The 20,701-nt window shown below is 41.5% G+C and overlaps 1 protein-coding gene across 1 annotated transcript in view; it reads left to right on the forward strand.

Annotated features, from left to right (window-relative positions):
• trabd2b (TraB domain containing 2B) overlaps nucleotides 1-20,701 on the forward strand; it is an 87,544-nt gene that overhangs the window by 54,863 nt on the left and 11,980 nt on the right. The window lies entirely within an intron of this gene.

Consider the following 20,701-nt stretch of genomic DNA (forward strand, 5'->3'; position numbering starts at 1 on the left):
TAGTTATGTGCTATGGCTGCGATTGAGGAACGAATTTGTGGAATAACACTTAAATAACTGGTGCATGTATATGAGGAAATAAATCCTGGTGATAGCGTCCTTCTCCTGTTACAGACGGCGAAACAGAGAAAGTCATGTGAAAGCCAACGAACCTCAAATTATATTTACATACGCACCAATCGGCCACAGCATTAAAACCAGCTGCCTCGTGTTGGGTAGTTGTGCTTCATTCCATTAAAACAATCCTGTGGTGTTTGGCACTGAGATGTTGGCAGTGGAATATTATGGGTCCTGTGGGTTGCCAGGTGTTGCCTCCAGGTATTAAGCTTGTAGATGCTACTTCAGATCAGGATCTGGGAAGTTTGGAGGGCAGTTCAGTGTTACGGGCTCTTGGTCTTGTTTGTCGAGCCAGTTACGTACAGTTTTTACATTCTAGGAGGATGCACTTCAGAATAACATCTAGACAAACGCCTGGATCTAAGGTTTTCCAACAGAACATTGCTTCGTAATGAGATGATCAGTGTTTCTCCCTTCACCTGATAGTAGTTTTAATGTTGTGTCTGTGCTCAGTTCAAATGTGAGGAAATCCATCCATCCATTATCTATGTACCACTTAATCCTCATCAGGGTCATGGAAGGGCTGGAGTATATTCAAGCTGACTTAAGGTACATGTCCACAAGATCCGGTAATTTCCCACATCCCATTCATTGTCTATGTGAAATGCACCGCATCGCACTGCATGCTGGTCCGGTTGCGGTGCATTTTGAGCTGCGATCCGTTGCGTCTTTCTGGAATGGGCCGCAGCTTATGTGCATAAAGTAGACTGGACTACTTCTTTCTGCAAATTCGATGCCGCGTACGGAGGTCCGATGCATAAACTAGTCGTCGGTGAGCTAAAACGAAGACAGATTCAGCTACTGCGAAGGTAATTTCTCGACTCAAATGCTTTCAGAAATACTTTTTGCTGAACTGTTTTTGTAATAAAAGAGAAAGTTCACGGATGAGCCACCATGTTTCCCAGCTTGAAATCCAGGAGCAGACAGTTCCTGAGTTGATGCGTTTGTCCAATCAGGGGCAGGATAATTGGAGAAGAAGGTTGGCAGGAGTTAAACACCGGCTACAGGCCTCAAGTACATGGCCACCAAGCGGACGATTTTCAAATGTGGAGCGTTTACAGGCAAGAAAAACGCATATAGTGGACACGTAGCATTAGGGTGGAGCCGGGGACACCCTGGACAGGGGGCCAGTCTATCACAGGGCTACGCTTGGAGACAAACAAGCACACTCAAATTCATACCTACAGATAATTTAGAATGCAGAAAGATCCCAGGCCCAGGCCAGGAGGCGTATTTTGGATCCTCCAGCTGCAAGGCGGCGACAGTGATAACCACCTATCCACTGTGCAGCCCTAGAGAAAGTAAATAGCATAAACTATAATTACATAATTTAATATTACAATGAAAACTGTGAAAGAAGACGAAAACGGTTTTTGAACTCTGAATGAACTACTGCTGAGGCACTGGCAAAATGAATAGTAACTGTCTGAGTGTACAGAAGGGAAGCGCTAAGAAGCATATGTGACAGCAAATGAGGCTGAGTTTACATTAAACAGACCACCAGTATTACTTAGCAAGCATTTTGAACAAGAATAAAACGATAGCACGCAGCACATAAAACTGAAATCAGTCATTCTCACTGCAACATGCAGTATCTGGTAAACCACAGGCCCAAATATCTTGTATGTCTCAATTCAAACAAGACGAGGAGAATTTGAGGCTTAAATTCATTTAGGCAATTAAAGTTAACCATTAAGGGTTTTCATGTTTGGACTCATAAGGCTATTAAAATCAGTTTTAATGCAGCTGTATGATCTCCAGGTTGTTAAAAGGTTGAGTATGGCAGCTTTGAGTTAGCTTTCCGTTATATCCAACGTGGCCCGGGTAGCCGTGAGGTGAACATATGTGCCGGGTCACCTACAGGCTGCAGCCTTGTGTGTGACAAACCTGACAGCTAGTGTGAAGTGATATGAACCATTTCAGTTAGCCTGCTGCATGCACACGCATACACTAAGATTCATACTTGGACATGTATGCCATACCGGTACATGTATGAGTGCACGCTTTGTAGCATGAACAAACAAGCACATTCACCCACAGATCTACAGTGAACACAGACGTCTCAGTAAAAGCTTTGGGAAGAAAAAACAGATATCAGTCAATGAGGACCAGATTTATGCACGCGAAAGGAAAGGGAACGTTCGTGCAGCATGTTCATTCAGTTTTGCGCTCACAGCCTGCATGTAATTAGTGTTTGATTTACAACAGCAGCAGCTAATTATGTGCTGGTTACTGGGGCTGCTTACTTCAAAAACTAGTGACACTAAAATAGAAATACTCATTAATTACAGTATGCTTATGGAATGTAGCTGTTACCATTTCTACAGTTGATCTATTGCCATAAACTATTGATTGAATAATACTCATTTTAAAAGGAATTTGTTAACCTAAAGCAATGGATTTCTGCAGAAATTAGAGAGAACATATTTGAAACTGAAATCAATGCATCATCTGGACACTGAAGTTTAACTGCAGATTTAATGGCCAAGTCATTATAAGTTTCCATGGCAGGCTTTGAAAACTAATTATTTTCCACTAAAATCTTTCTTCATTACACAAATTCTCACACGCCCATACTTAAAGATACAGTGCCCATATAATGTACTCACCCCTCTTGGAAGTTTTATCCTTTAATTGCTTCTTGAAACATTGAATCATGGTCAATATAATTTTGCTTTATTGGGGGAAAAACTGTAATAAACAAAACAAAAAAAAACCAACTCTTACACAACATACTGAAAACAGATTTCTACAAAGTAATGCCAGTTCATTGAAAACATACAACGTAAAATAAGTGATAAATCAAGTGGGATGTGTAAATTTGCCTAGAGCAGGCCGTTTAAAAACAAACAAACAGTGATTATGCAAGAAAGAGACTACTGAGGGAGGCTACCAAGACCCCTATGACTCCTCTGAAGGAGTTACGAGCTTCAGTGGCTAAGATGGGAGAGACTGTACATAAAACTATTGCCTGTTGTTCACCAATCAAAGCTGAATGGGAGAATGGCAAAGAGAAAGCCACTGTTCACAAAACCTCTACTAGAGTTTACGAGAAGGCATGTGGGAGTCCCTGAAGTCACTCCTTGCTCTGATGATAAGACCAAAGTTACAACTTATAGCCAAGGAGCGAGATGCCATGTTTGAAAGACACCAAACACTGAGCATCATCACAAACACACCATCCCCACTGTGAAGCATGGTGGTGGCAGCATCATGATGTGGTGATGCTTCTCAGCAGTGGGCCCTAGAAAGTTTGTAGAGATTAAAATACATGAATGCAGCCAAACAGAAGGACAATTCTGGAGATCTACTTGTTGCAGGATGCACAAGAACTGTGATTTGGGAGAAGATTTGTTTTCCAGAACGGCAATAAGCTGAAGCAAACGGCCAAAGCTACACCGAAATAGTTTGAAGACAATAAGGTGGTCAATACTAAAGCAATCATGTTTTTTCCCCCAGTTTAACTGAACTAAGATTACTTTGAAGACATCTTTTCTCACTGTGGTATAAGAAACTTTTTTTTGTAAATTCCTGTCCAAAAAAAAAAAAGCCAAATTATACTGACCATGTTTTAATGCTGAAAAGCAATACAAGGGAAAACATTTCCAGTGGGTGTGAATATGTTTTATAGGCGCCATGTGTATCTAATGCCCTACTAGTGCATATATAAAGGAGAGAGAGCCACTTTCCTAATTAGACATAAGTAATGTTTCAGATCACTAATTGAGCCTCTGAGCTCCAGATTGACGAAAACTAACACGTAAAAAGCTTCATAAATTAGCCCCAATAAAATCTCTCTGGTGCACTAATCACAAAGCTTCCTTCTTCTCATGTCTTATTTCTGTATTCAGGACGTTGACTCATGTCTTTATGGTCCTGTAACTGTCCCTGTTGGTCCCAGTTTCCCACTGGCTGTAACCAGCCATGAAATTTTATCAGTCGGCGATGCCAGGACGTATTAAGTGACGGCCGGAGCTCCCAGAAACCTGGCCGCGCTCGCATTTCTCTTCAAGGTTTGCAGATCTCGTTCTTGAAACGGGGAGGCTTGGTTTGTGAACAGGGGTTCCCTGCTTATAATCTGATTATAATCTAACCGCAGAGCACAGTTTGAGTAATGAAGGGAAATAAAGAGGATAGGGGGTGTGAGGGTTAAGATTATCCAGACATATTTTAAAGTAAATACAGCCCGGGGAGATGAATTACAGCCGTTCTCAGGCCAAATGTGGGCGTACAATAATGTGATCACATAAAATCCAATCTTTATGGTCAGATCTCAAAAATTATATGAACATGATGTGTGTGTAAGTGCAGGCGGTCAGTTTGTGCTGCACAGCTTATTCTTGCGGACTTTAAAATGAAATAATCGTAAAGTGGGAGGTGAGATGTTTTGGATCGCGGCAGTGCGTCTGACAGATGTGTTTGTTACTGAAAACTTCTGCTTGCGGCTATTTAGGTCAAGTGGCTGTTTTTGCGTTTATTGCTGCATTTCTGTCACACAACAGATAAATATTAACGGCCCCTCCAGCAGCCTTCGCATTGGACCGATCGCCTCCAGCTTGAACAACGTCCAGAGCTCAGAGGGAAACCAGGACTGTCGGGAAAGAGCCGGGGCAGCTCTCAGGTCAAGGCCCTCTAGAGTTACCGATGTCGAGGTCCGATCCAGGAGTTTTTTCACGTGGTAATTAAACTGTACGACTTGTGTATAAAGTGGTTGAGGCAGGAAATCCATCTCTGCTCAGCTCAGCACCTTACTTCCCAGCCTCCCTCTTTCCTCTCGCTGTACACCTACACCTTCCTGTATTGTAAGGGCTGTTTTATGTGCAAAATGCATGCTTTTGTACTCGGAAAAGCTCTCTCTCCTCCATCCTTTCACACACATTTGCAGGCACGCACGTGTTGTAGCAGACATTCTTCATTTTCTTCACTTTCACCAACAGGTTATTAATACAAATTACAGAGGTAAAAGAGCTCCAGCAGGCATAATTGAATTATCCCAGGCAGTATAAAAGAGACTGACTGAGCAGAATTACTGTCTCACCGGAGCTGCTGTTGGGCCAACATTTTATGATATTGATGGTCGACAATAGCAGCTCAGCCAGCTGACTCTCTTTCTCTCTCACTCGCATAAAACAGTCATATTTTAGTCACTAATTCACAATAGATTACAGCACTTGGACTCTTGTATGGCAAGTTTACTGTAAGCCGACAATGCATCAGTAAAACTCATCAGCAGCCTATTTTTTCAGCCTGTATTTTTTATTAACACTATGTCAAATGTGAACAAAAAGCTGTTTTAGCCACAATGGTTGGTACAAGCCCAGCAACAAATGGCCGGACAAAGTTAGTCATCAGTGAAGAACTTAGCAGCAAAAGATGGTTTTTTTAGGAGTTAGAGCTGTAAAAAAAAAAGTGTGCGCATGATTTGATAAAAATATGATTTTTATGTCACAGACGTCAAATTAGTTTTTTTGTGTTTCCTGTATGTAAAAACAAATATTTGCTAACACATTAGCCGCAGCAATGTTGTCCCAGTCAGCAGAACATTCCTACAACACTGGCTAACATTATCTAGTTTTAAAGAGAACTTTTTAATTTAATGTGTCGAAGAATATTTAAAGAAAATTAAAATTCCAGCAATCTTTCTATATAGATAGATTAATGTTTAAACATTTAGAGGATGGCCACAGATTATGTTTTTGATAACAGTCTCAACATTTAAAAATGCTTTCCAGATGTTAACATTCTTGTAACATGAATTATTGACAAAAATGGAACACTCTGTCTGCAAGGATGTTGTTGAGGAAACTCATTAAAGAACGTTCTTTAATAAAATATTTCACCAATGATAATAAAGGATGGATGCTCTGCAACGGTTTCAAGATCATATCGAGACGATGGATGGCAGAATGTTCTTTATAAGACATTCCTGTAATGTGATCTATTAACAAAAGTGGAACACCCTGACTACAATGTTCTGAGGATGTGTTGGGGATGCTTTTGAGGGATCACATTACACAATCTACAAACATTCCCACCAGGTTTGACAACGTTCAATAATAAGGACTCATGCTCTTCGTGCAACATTCTGTTCAGCTTTGAGCATGTTAGGACGGTCTAATGGTCACCAAACACTTCAGTTATCTCACGCTTAAGAAGAACATTCTGGGAACTTAAAGCAAACTTCCCGCTGAAAATATTGGTAGAACCATCTCAGAAGACGTATGAACCAAAAAAATGATAGCTCAAGTTACTTCAGCATTCGGACTGCCTCCCATTACTCTGTTTTTAATCTTATATACCCAATGATTGAAAAGAGAAAATACCGAAGCAGCTCTAAAGAATATTTTGCTTTGTTGCTGTGATTTATAAGAAAAGGTTTATACTGCTGCCATGTCCACACCACAGCCAACAGTAGGGGTGGGAAAAAAAATGGCCAAAAGATCATATGACAATCTTTTTGGGGTAGAATCCACCATCTGAATCACAATTCCCCCCACAGATGGAGCTGAAATCATGATTAGTTGTGCATGTGGCTGCCTGGATACAAAGTCTATCAGCTCGATTCAAGGCCAATCTCACAAATCCCTGCATCCTGTTTTTGTTCTGATAGCTCTGACTGGAGGTGGTGATTTGTATCGCCGCCACTTTGAGGTTTGTTGAGTTTCCACCCTATAAGACAAGATGGATAATCAACATTGATCACTGCAAAGCTCCAATGAGAGCACCACCAAAGTATGTTCTTTACTCAGGAGAAATGAACATGATTCCAGATCGTCGTTTGCTGCACAGATACACAGATAGTGTGAACATCCAGAAATGGAACATTACCAATAAGTTAGAACTTTTATGGAATGAACACAATATAAACACAATAAATATAAAAACTCTGACATGAAGTTAATGCCAGATTTAGTAAAAAGATTACTACTTCCAAGTGTACAGACTCAAGTAGCCAACACATTAATGTGTGTCTTTGCAAGAGTGATAGAAATAAATGCATTATATTGACCCTCCAGAAAAACGCGGGCAAAAATCCTTGATTATGCGAATAAATATGCGGGGTTTTAATGCCATTTTATGCGAGGAACTTGTGGAAAGTTGCAAAGTATGCGAATAGTTGTGAAATATGCAAAAATATTCGTGATTCACCTGCCGTCTGGCCGCGGAGTGATGTGTCCTCTAATCAGACACTGGGTCTGCTGTGGGGTTACTGGACTGACAGCCTGTGCTCTGGGAGGGGGAGAAGCTCACAGCAGCACCTGCTGCTTGTTGAGGACAGTAACTGCAGAATGATCCCAGTTTTCCTGTCAGAGTCTCCAAAACGGCAGAAAAAGTCGCTAGATTTGTGGCTAGTCACTTTTGACAAAAAAAGTTGCTAGGATGCTTTGGAAAGTCGCTAGATTTAGCGAGAAAGTCGCTAAGTTGGCAACACTGGCGTCGCGCTCCGCATCAGCTCGTGCTTCCAGTGTGTGTGAATGCGCGAACTGATGACGTCAGGCCAGGCGTCACATAAAAACTCACAACTCCATTTAAATTGGTTATAGTTTTCTCATTTTCTGCAGAAATTGTGAAATCAAGTGGGACCCGCATATTTCTCTTTATTTTCGTGGAAATGTGAGATTCTTGCGGGAATTATGCGCTGTTTTGCGGGGATTATGCAGCCTTTTGGGAAATAATTGACCCCCGCATAATCAGCGGCATTTTGGTGATTAATGCGGGAATTCATGCCATCGCATAATCGCGTTTTTCTGGAGGGTCTAATTATACTATACTATATATAAACACGGTGTACATACAGTCAAATTCATCATCCAATTCAATGTCAATGTAGAAAGTGAAAAAACTTAAAAAGAACACCATTAACCTGAAAAGTGAAGGGGAAATCTTACATCATCTGACTTCTTAACAGGACGACCGCTGTGTAATGAATCAATTAAATGATTAAACAGCACCGGAGACACAGTTCAGGTAATTAACTTACACAATTAGTGTAAACAGCAACAGTCACACTTTGCACTTAAGTAAGATTAGAAGAATTTACAACATTTCATTCAGGATGTTGGTTCACTCGCCACTTTTCTTCATCCTTCACGCTGTCCTCAGTTTGTAAGTTACACCTTTCAGACGCGTTCACTGAGCATCATCCTAATTGTGTTGCAACCAATCACATTTTTGCGGCGTCTCGTGGAGTAGGAAACCTATGAGAGCACTATTTCACTTAAATAATGATGCAATCTGTACAAGTCCTCTAAAAAAAGCAAGATCAACAGAAGAACTTTAAGATCTCCTAGCGAGCAGCTGATGAGGCCGAGTTCACACCATGTGAGCTTTAAAATCTGATTTTAAAATCAGCTTGCATCACATAGAGAGAAACTTCACTACTATTCTTCACTCTAATCTCAAACATGCATACACGGCAAAGATTTACAAATAACAATGCATGACATGCTACTGGATATTACTGAGATTAGCTGTGACCTCATGGGAAACAGATGTAAACAAAACGGAGATTATGCTGCAGCCACTCGTTGTGATACTTTGCAGTGAAGAAAAGAAGCTAAAACAAAAGGCTAAACAAGTCTGAGTAAGAAAATGATTGGAGACATTCAGATAAGCACACATTCACAATATATGTCCTCTCACAGCGCTTAGCATAGTGAGGTAGAGATACGGATTATAAACAAAGACCAGAAAACCCAACAATCCGAGTTTGCCTTTGGATTCCCGATGAGCGATGGTGGGAGGGAACAAAAAAACCCTGGAGTGGGGGGGGGGGAACTCTGACAGAGCCATGCTCAGGGAAGGCGGCCATCTGCCTCGACCGGTTGGGTCGATATGGTCAGCATTAGTTGGATGAGATTTTAAATATCATTTTGAATATCTGTAGCTAATGGTAGCCTCAGGGGATAGAATAGAATACAATGCATTGTTTGGAAACAGCATCCAAAGCTCCAGATGTTACAACCAGACCGATTTTAACTATCAAACTTGTCTGGTAATGTGTAATATTTTATTTGTCAGGTGCAAAATTTCAATTTATTGTACAATAGTATTTCATGTGCAATATTACTGAATACTTTAGAGTCATTGCTAGCATTACGTATTACTTTGTTATTCTAGTCCTATTTTAGCTTAGATGTTTCTTCTAGGCACAGCATTTCTTATGTTATGCAATTTTGTTTTTTTTCTGAGCAATATCTGGCAAAAAAAAAAAAAGTTCCCTTTGGGATTAAATAAGTTCTATGTTGTATTATTTAGGATGGCCATGATGAGTTTGGTGGTTTGGGAGGTTTAAGTTTGGATCTGTAAACCTCTAACATTACCAAATAATTTGGGCTTAACATCAGTTCAAACCAAGATCCCAGACCAGATTTCCCCTCAAATTGCTCCGAAGGGTGAACGGGGGTAAATTAAAAACAAAACCAACTCGGCTTCGGACTGGAAACATGGAGAAACGTCAGTCTGTTGCTTTTCGGGTGAAGTGAGGAACACTGTGTTACTGAACTGATCTTAATCGAGTCTTTCTATTCAGCTTTTCCATCTTTGCCTCCTTCTCCTCAGAGCCTCTCATCCTTTTCCTGAACACCATCTGTGGTCACTGCTGTTCACTATTACTATCAGCATTATGTAACGGGGACCAATCAGAGGCACCCACCGTAACATGACGTAGCGTTTCCTCGTGAGGCCAAGCGAGAGCATCACTGTTTCCCCTTTGGACCGAATGACACAGCAGCACCAGATGACAGCAGTAAAGCGAAAAACATGTACGCCGACAAGCTGAACACACACACTGGACACTTGTTCTGTTGCTATTGTAAACAGGCACAAACCTCAGTGGACCCCCCCCCCCCCCCCACCTCCATCACTCAGCTCAGTCAACAAAATGTATCCTCCGTCGCCCTCTCAAACTGAAAACATACACACACATGCGAAGTAATCATTTGTGCTGTGAGAGTAGGCAGTGTGTTGTTGCAGCTCTGCGGTGCACTTCAGCAGGTTTTCATTTGCCAGTTCCCTGGCTGCCGCTGCCCGTTCTTATTGAAAACATCCCATGGAATTTCCTGACGCCGCCGCGGCCGAGACACCACTTCACACACACTCACACGCGTGTCTGTTTGCGATACAAAAATCCCATGATCGGCAGATATTTATCAGCCAGAAAGAGCAGCTGCTCTCAAAAAATACACATGTACTGTTGTTTGTTTTGAAGTCTGAGCCACTTTGGATGTGTTTGCTGAAAGTTGACTTTAGCGCGTACGCTCCGCCGTGCAGGCCCATAATAGCCCATTGTGCAGGCAGAGCGGACCCATATGTTTTGCAGTCACTTGTGGTGTTGCGGTGTTGAGGTGATGACTGAGGGAGGGAGGCTGTCTGACACTTTGTCTCCGTGGCTCTTCCCTCCTCGCTGCATATCTGCTTTTCTCAGCCTTTTTTCTTCATTTTCACGTCCGTATGCCTCCACTCCAGTCTGTCTGCAGCTCAGATTCCATCTTTCTACCTGCCTGTCTGTCTAATCTGTTGTCTTTCTGCTGCCTATCTTCGTCTTGCCTCATGCTGTGTGGGAACATTTTATAAAGTTGCAGAGATAACATATATTCCCATCATGTGTGTGTGTTTGTGAGTTTTCAGCTCTGCGTGAAGACATGGGAGAAAGAGATAGAAAGATACTATCAGTGTTTTCCTTCTGACAGTTTGGCCTCAGCATACATTTAAATGTATTTTTAACACGAGAGCGGTTTGGCAGAAGCCGGCGTTGTCCTCTGGTGGATCAACATGCTCCTGTCCGACTTCAGTGTCCAATAAAGAGCCCTCAAAGCTGTGTAATAAAATTTGCAGATATATTATGAAACCCTTTTTGTGACTAATCTAAAACTGAGGCCAAATGTTAAGGAAGTTTGCCATCTTTTAAAAGCCTGACGCAAACACACCAAACACATGCAGCACCAGTCACTTAATTTAACAGAAATGAAGACTACATTTAAAAGTGCCTCTACAAACTTTTAAACTCCGCTCTGCTCATCAGCTGTAGAAAGATGTTTCACCGTGCTGAATGGATCTTCCAACAACTTGTGTCATTTGTTCTTGTCCGTCTTGTTTTTCTCCTTTTGTGCATCTTTTTTAGTTGTTTTCTCTTTCATTTTTACACGTTTTGTATCTCGTTTTGGTCATTTTTGTGTCCAGTTTTTCTGGCCTACGACAAATAATTTTACTTATGCTTTAGGCAAATACTGCATAATGTTCTCTTTTGAACAAAAGCATCAGAATTTTCCACAAAACTCACCGTTTTTCAAACTTTGAACACAAAATTGCAAATAAACCCAATTTGCTTCTTGCTCATGAGCACAGTTATCTTCAGCTGAACATTTCTACCTTTAAAATAAATATTCTGGGACCTGAATTCATTCCGTTGCGGTGCCCATGTAAGGTCATGGCGTCCTGTAAAATTTCAGGAATGTAACTGTGAGTTTGCGTGAAACCATCTTCTGGTAACTCTTAGCTGTACTGTAATTAAATCAGTACAGCTCATTAGCTTGTTCAGACATTACACACTTCATTAGCAGCTGAAAGAACATCTCACTGCTTATCGAGAGCCAATAACTTTAATGCTACATTTCATAAACACATGGATGCTTCGGTCTTCTTTGCTTTGATCTTTTGAGCGTTTAAATTGGGTTCGGTGCGCGCGGCAGAAACTATGTCGGCCCGTGAATGCGATAACGCCACGGTTCAAATCTTGGGAGCCTCAGTCCGGCTGGTTTTCCTGCCTGGTAGTTAACTGCATTCACCTGTTGTTCCGGTGTAAATCAGAGCCTGATTAAAAGATAAGAATGAGAACCAGCCGGCGTCTGCGAAACAGCTGATGTGAAACACTCGTTTCTCACACACACACACACACACACACACACACACACACACACACACACACACACACACACACACACACACACACACACACACACACACACACACACACACACACACACACACACACACACACACACACACACACACACACACACACACACACACACACACACACACACACACTTTCATCTCTGAGCTTATGCCTGCTGGTGCAGCAGGTCTGCATATTGTATCAGTGTTCCACCAGAACACACATGCTTCATATTGATGCATGAACACACACTCTTTTAAAGCACATACACAAGATGACACACATGAAAGCATTTACAATAAAGGGAAATCTGTCATTATTTTATACTTGCTCACATGTAAAATAAAGGCCTCTAAAAAGCCTTTTTAACAGAAACTGTAACTTTAAAAGGTCCCATATGGTGAAAAAACATTTTCATTGCGTTTTGTATACATTTTATAAACTCGGAAGGGTAAAATAAAAGCAGAATATGGCTTTATATGGTGAGAATAGGAAGATGTTTACCTCTGCCTTTCCTCATCTAGTCCCCATTCCAGCTTTACAAGCCAGTCAAAATTTTATTCAGTTTCCACATAGAAGCAGGGCGACCAATAGTCATGGCCTAAAAATGTGCATCAGCCTACCTCTTTACACTGTAAAAAGTGCATTTAAGGTGCCGCTGATGTAAATTACACTTTAATGGTGTTCAGATGTAAAGAAAGGGAAAGAACAGTACATCTGTACATCTTAAGTTTCATCACAGTAAATGTATAAGTTGGAAAAATGGGGAACTTCAAGTTGACTTTACATAAAATTAAGTTGTAGAAATGTAAACTTTTCATCTCAAATAAGCACATCTAACCAATGGTATTATTATCACTTGTTTATTTAATTTGGATAAACGTAATGCAAAATCCTGAAACCAATTAAAGAAATTCCTTTGAGTTGATCCAACAACTGTCTATTTACAGTGTACTGGCTGCACGCTGCTGGTGTGGTGAGAAATTTAAAAAAAAAACCCCAGCTGGCTCATAGTCTATAGCATTTGTTTACTCTCTAGAGTTGCTTGTGTTGACTCTAAAATGTCTCGGTCATTAGCACACTAAATTTTGCCAGCTGTACGAGTTAACACAAGTGTTTTCATGCACTCCCAGCATTTGAGGAACCTCCCAAACATGTGTGTTAAAAACCATGACTTAGCTACATTTTTGATGATATTTCCATTTCAAATTATCACTTATCCAAGAGTGTAGTGTTAGCTGTGTGTTTTGTTGTCAAGCACTTGTGCAGAGAGAGTTTTCTTCCTGAACATCCAGGAACATCTCGACTGCTACAGATGCTGAAACAGCGGGTTTTGATCACCGCTAAGACTAGGGGTTTTCAGATTGTGATTAATTTGCTGAAAAAGGGCTCAGTGTAGGAGCTTTAACAAAGACATGGAAAAATAAAATGAACTTGAGATGAAAGAGGTAAAGACCACCATCAGACAGGCTCTGAGGATGCCACGACTTCTTCCATCACATGCGTGTATGTAGAGATATTAAAGACTATGGCCAAAAGAACAAAAACAAACACTGGGAAGAATTTTCTCCTCCAGCACTGCTTCCTCCTCATACCTCCCTTTGCTTTCCTATTTTTCCCCTCACCTCATCCACTTTTCCTCTCTCTCTGCCCACCAGGGGAGCTTTGCAAACTGCAGCAGCGAGCTCACACAGTCTAAATATTTAAACGTGAGGAATCACTTTAAAGCTCCTGACACTGAACCGCTGAGCCCTCCCTGCAGCCTTTCTAACATGGACCGGCGTCAGGCCCACCGCATGCAGCGGTCGGCCTCTGGATCCGATCCTCTCCAGCTCTCTTGATCTCTGTATTTGACCAGAACGTCAACCAGAACTTGGACATGAACAGCCCTGTCAACAGCTGTCACTCAGAACACCTCAGTGTGGTGCAGAGAGACGGATGGACTCTCGCTGCATACGTAGGAAATGAAGTCATTACTGAGATGAGGAATGGATGAGAGGTGTGAGGGGGAGGCTCCAGAATGCCATTATTTCCATTTCTAGAGACCCAGAGTGAGGCGGAGAAGTGGAATTTACCATTTTAGATTTACACATCAAGTGAAAGCTCCGTTTTCGAGGCAGCGGTTCAACTATTCCTGACGCGCTGCGGGTAGTTGTTTCTCCAGCTCTGCTCGGTTAATCCAAAAGGCTGCTGTGTGATTTATAGAGGAATCCCGGTACTGTTAAACTGTAAATGGAAGTGCACAGCAAGGCGCAGGGATGCTGGGCTTATTAAAATCTTTGCTGCATTACTCATGTGTTTTGCAGGGAAAGCGTGGTCGAGCTACGCAGGGTAAGACAGAAAAAGACTTTCCCCTATAACACGGACAGGTGCACAGATACATAGGAGAACACACAGTGGTTAGCACATTAGCAGATGACTTATTAAAGGAAAAATCTAATATGGACGGTACAACAAACGTAGATGCTCCTACACGAAGCAGAAGTTTGACAGTGAATGGAAACAATGCAGTGTTCTCAAGCTAAACCCCAAGCTAGTAAGAGTCGCTTCACTTTCAGTTTTTGATTGATGTTATTAATTCACATTTCAATGTATTTTCTGTTTTTAGTTCTCTATTTTAGTCTATTTTATCTGTCGGTTCTTCCTTGAGTACACTGTAAAACAACAAAAAATAAATAAATCCTGGCAGAAACTGGAACTGGCAGCGAAGGTGCCCGAGAAGAATATGTCAAAAAACAATACTGTAACATAAAAAAACCCCATAAAAACTGTGAAAACAACAGCAAGTGTTGGTAAAATAATGATATTTTTAGCTGGTTAAATACAGTAAATTTGAGTAATTTTACTGTGCCAAGTTGGAAAAGAACAAGTCACTGTTTGGGCCTGTACTTTTTTTTTAAAAACAGTTAATATGGTGATCAACATTTTCTCTGTGATTTTACCAGTTATCATCTGCAATTTAACAAAACTGGGAAAATCTGTTAAATAAAAATAACTGTCAAAAATATACTGTTAAAAACTGTTCAGAAATGTACATTTGACAGTGTTACATAAGGATATCCTAAATATTCAAATCATTCAATTTAAGTTGGTTGCTGAATGCTATCCTTCGTCTGCTATTTTAAAATATATTTTCCGAAGTAAATAAAAAGTATAGCTTGACACTCTCAATATGAAATCACACGAAAAAGAAATATCGCCATCAATACAATTTCATCATTTAAATCAGGTTAGATGAAACTCAAATCTGACTCTGAAAACTAAAAATCAGCAAATTCCATTACAGTGTTCTAAAAAAGAAGATTAAAGCTCCATAATCAACTTTCATAAATGAGCGTATTATGCTTGTTGAATAAATTTCAGTTAATTTCAGGGCATTTCATTTAATTTCGGTTTGCTCGGACATTTCAGTTCATCCCAGGTCAGGTCAGTTCATTTCGTTTCAGCTTGCCTCAGTTCAGTTGTGAGGGGTTGTGGGTGAGTTTAAGTGAGGTAGAAGGGATTATGTGTCATAAACCGACACATGGGAAAGAGAAGAAGCCTGAAGGTTTGAACAGAATAAAATAGGAGACTTATCTCAATCAGGGTCCAACAGGTACGGACATCTGAGCAGCTGTTCAAGCAGCCAAAGAGGTGAAATGATGCGTATCCAGTCCTGCTCCACGGATCAGCTCAAATCCAGCAGCTTCTTAAGGACCAGGAGGCATTCACCTATCCAGCTCTTTCTGGATTCCAAAACTACTCTGGCTACTTTATTATATTACTCTTTCAAGCAAAGTTGAACAGACGGTGGAAAGTTCTCCTTTCTCTCACTTCTCTCTATTGTCCTCCCTGTTCATCACAGGTGTGTCTGATTTATCACTTCCTGTCTCACTTCCTGCCAGGTAGAACAAAAGGCCATCCTTCTGCTTTTAGTTTCCTTTCTGCCACAACTTTATTTTTTATTCTCTTATTTTTATATTCTGAAGTTCCACTTATCCTGCCTGTTGTGTTTTGTGACTGCACGTATTTACGGCAGCGTTTTCTCAGTTCCTGCTTTTATTGAATGTTTTCTTTCTAACATCATGTCAAATGTTTCTTTATTGTTTGTTTTTTTTTGTTCCTTTTGCTCTGTAAAGCACTTTGTGTTCCATTCCATTAGTATGTAAAGATCGACACAAATAACTGCATTGATTGATTAATTGAATCTAAGACATTATAAGGGACAAATCCCGGGGTGGGCCTGGGATCTTTCTGCATGGAGTTTGCATGTTCTCCCTGTGCATGTGTGGGTTTTCTCCGGGCACTCCGGCTTCCTCCCACAGTCCAAAAATATGCTGAGGTTAATTGATTACTCTAAATTGCCCGTAGGTGTGCATGAGAGGGTGATTGTGTGTCTGTATATGTAGCCCTGTGACAGACTGGCGACCTGTCCAGGGTGTCCCCTGTCTTCACCCGAGTCAGCTGGGATAGGCTCCAGCACCCCCCGCAACCCTAGTGAGGATAAAGCGGTGTATAGAGAATGGATGGATGGACATTATAAGGGAGAGAAAAGAATCTTATAGTGCCAAAGATGGTGGTTCAATGAAACATGTCCCGCCCTCCTGCAAAACAGCCAATCATCTGTTTTGTCACGGTCTAGCCAGGAAACATCCAGCCATGTTGCTGCACTGACACGGGTACATTAGTATAAAACTACAAGCATGTGCAGTAGTGGTATAATTTGTAGTGAAAATCGCTTTTTAAACCTTACTTTGGGGCAAAATCATCAAACTTTTTATGTTGTGTTTGTCAGATTTGACTGGTGATTCTATACATGTCGTTTTCAGTGTTACTGCTCTCTTCCTGTTCTTTTAGATAGGTTTGAGATAAATGCTGAAAGATTATTTCTGAATGGAGAGAGCTGTCTATGGTAGGGCAGACTGCACTGATTAGCTTTGAATAGAGAAGCATCTAAAACCCTGTATGTGCATGATATCCGCATGCACTAAAATGCTGGAAACCTGCTGTCAAAAACATCCTTAAAAACTAATGGCAAATTTGACAGGTTTGGAGTCACCAGAGCGCCAGAGTCTGCAATCCAAGTACAAGGAAGGACAGTGCATTTATAGGTGATTTACAATCTCATTTAGCACCATTTGGTTTCCAAAAGCAATCCTCTAATGGCAAAACATGCAACTGCAGGTCCTTAAATGGCCACTTGAGGCTGGATCCAAAAGTAGGTCAATCCCCATAGACTCGCTTGTTAAAACAGACAACTTTAAGGCAGAGAAAAACATGTTTAAAGCCTGGTATCAAAAACTGTTGTGGTTTGTATTGGTAATTTAGCCATTTATAACAATACAGGGACCATTTTTTTCTATAATTCATTTGTTATATTGAGGCTTAAAGTTATGCAAAAAATATGGCATGGCCACTGTCAGTGAGCAGTTCTGTGACGTCTGCCTTTATATAGTCAATGAGGCAAACACACTGTTTAATTAACTCTATACATTTCAATTACTGTGTTTTTACTTTTTTCAAAAGCTAAAAAAGAGATAATTAAAGTCAAGTAAATGTCCGTGGAGCATTTTAGACCGACGTTTCGACATTGGTATCCATCAACATCATCAAAACACCAAAGGAAGAAATATTTTTTCTGTATTTTTGGAAGAACAGCGTTCATCCCTCCAGTAGACTAGGGCATTGAAGCTGCTCTGGTGATTCATGGTGGTCCACCACCTTACATGTTTTTCCTTTAATCTGTCACCCGTTTAACACCTACACACCAATTCATAAACACGCGAAGATGAGATAAATTTTTCCCTCATGTCTGTTGGCACTTCCACTCACATTTCCAAACAAATCCTAAGTGGAACACACCCTTGTCAACTGTAATGTAGCTCTGTCTTGTATCCTCGCTCTTCCTCCTTCATCTTCTTTCGTCTGCTGCTCGAATGGCTCAGAGGCAACAGCTTGTGTTTGTTTGGACCATAATGTAGCAACAGAACCCAGCAGGCAGACTACAGTCCCTCTGATCCTGCTCTCCATCTATCCTCTACCCCTTCCTCCTTTTTTTCCCCCTTTTCCATCTCCCCTCACACCGCTCTCCGGTTCGCTATTTCTACTCTCTTCTGTGTTGTTTTCTGTCTTCCTTTGTGCTCTTGTTTGTGCAATTTTCATATCAGGTGGTCTGCTCGCAAGCCACATGTGGGATTTTTTTAAACCACCAGTGCATATCACTTGATGCAGTGTTTACACAACGTAATTGCAAGCAGATTTGTTTTTGCAAAAACTGAAAAATAACATAATTCTCTTCCTGTGCCTTTTCTCCATTGTTGGATCGATCTGCTCTCTGTTCTCCTCTCTCTTCCTGCTCCATTATTTGTTTTCCTCGCTGCACTTTGACCGATGTCCAGAGGCATGTAGAAAAGGGAAAGGATGGAGAGACGGGTGGATAGGATGGAGGCGCCGGGCGTGAAAGGATTCTTGGTGAAGCTGAGAGATAGAGGAAGGAGCGCTGAGCAAAGCTGGCAGTGTGCAGAGATGTTGTGACATGGCTGGAGACGATCGTGGGTGGCTGCTACACCTCTTTTTGCAACAAACACAGACACATTCACACCCGAACTGGCGTGAAGAAGGTGAAAAAAAATCAAGAGTCAGAAGGACAAACAACCATGCAGAGCTGCACTGACAACCAGACAAGTGAAGATGCTTCTAGAGGACATGATAAAGTCTGAAAATCCAGACAGATAAAGAGTGAAGAGGTGGCTCCAGTAAACACAGACAGACTGAGGCAGAGGTGGAGGAGTACATTAAGTTGCTACTGTAAGTGAAACTCAGGATGGAAAGGTTATTAAACAGAGGAGTTACTGGATCATTAACTCTGCTCTCAGAGCCACGGGAAGGGAAACACCCTGTCAGGGGGCGAACGCTGCAAAAAGTCACGGTTGCTGCTACGTATTTAAAGCAAAGATTATATTTAAGGCGTACCTGCTTTATTGGAGTGATGACAGGCGACTGGAATGAGAAACCAGAGGGCTGGGTGATACGCGAAAGTAATTGTGGTTTGAAGCCACGTTACCACAAGTTATGTTTAGAACTTATTTTTAGCTTAAGATTAAATGCTGTGATAAAAATGATGACAATGGTGCCCTGTGCTTTTCACAGATGAGAGCAGGTTCATCGTGAGCACACGTCACAGACATGGAAAGGTCTGGAGAAGCCATGGAGAACATTATGCTGCCTGTAACATGGTTTAGCATGACCGGTTTGGTGGTGAGTCAGTGATGGTCTGAGGAGGCATATCCATGGAGGGACGCACAGACCTCTACAGGCTGGACAATGGCATTCTGACTGCCATTAGGTATCAGGATGAAATCCTTGGATCCATTGTCAGACCCTACACTGGTGCAGTGGTCCTGGATTCCTTCTGGTGGACGACAATGCCTGGCTTCATGTGGCAAGAGGATGCAGGCACTTCCTGGAGGATGAAGGAATTGACAGCATTGACTGGTCCCAATACTCAGCTGACCTAAATCCAATAGAAAGCCTTTGGAACATTATGTTTTGTTCCGTCCAACACCACCAGGTTGCTCCTCAGACTGTCCAGGAGCTCAGTGATGCCCTGGTTCAGATCTGGGAGGAGATACCCCAGGACACCATCCATCGTCTCATTCAGAGCTTGTCCCGATATTGTCAGGCTGCGTAAGATAAGATAAGATAAGAAAGACTTTATTGATCTCACAAAGGAGAAATTTACTGTTACAGGGCTCTTAGAAACAAAAAACAGAGGAGTGCAAAAGTCACGAAAGTACAAGAACAAGATAATAAATATTGCACATAATAACAACTACACAGTAGTGTTATACAGTCTGATGGCAGTGGGGATGAAGGACCTGCGGTAGCGCTCCTTCTTGCACTGAGGGTGTCTGAGTCTCGTGCTAAAGGAGCTGCTCAGCTCCACTACAGTCCGGTGCAGTGGGTGGGAGCTGTTGTCCATGATGGATGAGAGCTTGGTCAACATCCTCCTCTCACCCACATCCATCACAGAGTCCAGTGGGCAGCCCAGGACAGAGCTGGCCCTCTTGGTCAGCTTGTTCAGTCTCTTCATGTCCCGCTCTGCTGCCCGGGGCCCAGCAGACGACAGCGTAGAGGAAAGCAGAGGCTACCACGGTGTCATGCAAACTACTGAATACCATTTTGAGTTTCTGCCAAGGAATTTCAGAAAATGGACCAGCCTGCCACATCAGTTTTTCACTTTGATTTTGGAATGTCTTGAATTTAGCCCTCCTGGGGGGTTGATAATTTTCATTTCCATCAAACAATGTGGCATCTTTTCATTCCTAACACATTAACCAGTCCATATCAATGTAAATATGCAGTTTGTTTTTCCCCCGCATTGAAATATGATGTATTTTCAAAGTGTTCCTTTAATTTTTTGAGCAGTGTATATATATATATATATATATATATATATATGTATCTTATCCAAGTTTCCGATTGCCATTGACTTCCTGTGCAGGTGAGGTTACAGTCAAGTGACAAAACAGAAACACAAACCAAGGCGGTGTTCAAAATCCTCCACTAACTCCCTTTTCCTTACTGCCTACATAGGGACCACACTATTGTGAACTCTAGGGAGCACCACAGCAAAAATACCATTTCAGACACTACTCAAGATATTAATTACGTAGCTTGCAAGCCATGATTTGAGCTGTAGCAGCGTAA

This window comes from Acanthochromis polyacanthus, chromosome 4, assembly GCF_021347895.1.
Source record: "Acanthochromis polyacanthus isolate Apoly-LR-REF ecotype Palm Island chromosome 4, KAUST_Apoly_ChrSc, whole genome shotgun sequence".
Taxonomy (NCBI): Eukaryota; Metazoa; Chordata; class Actinopteri; family Pomacentridae; genus Acanthochromis; species Acanthochromis polyacanthus.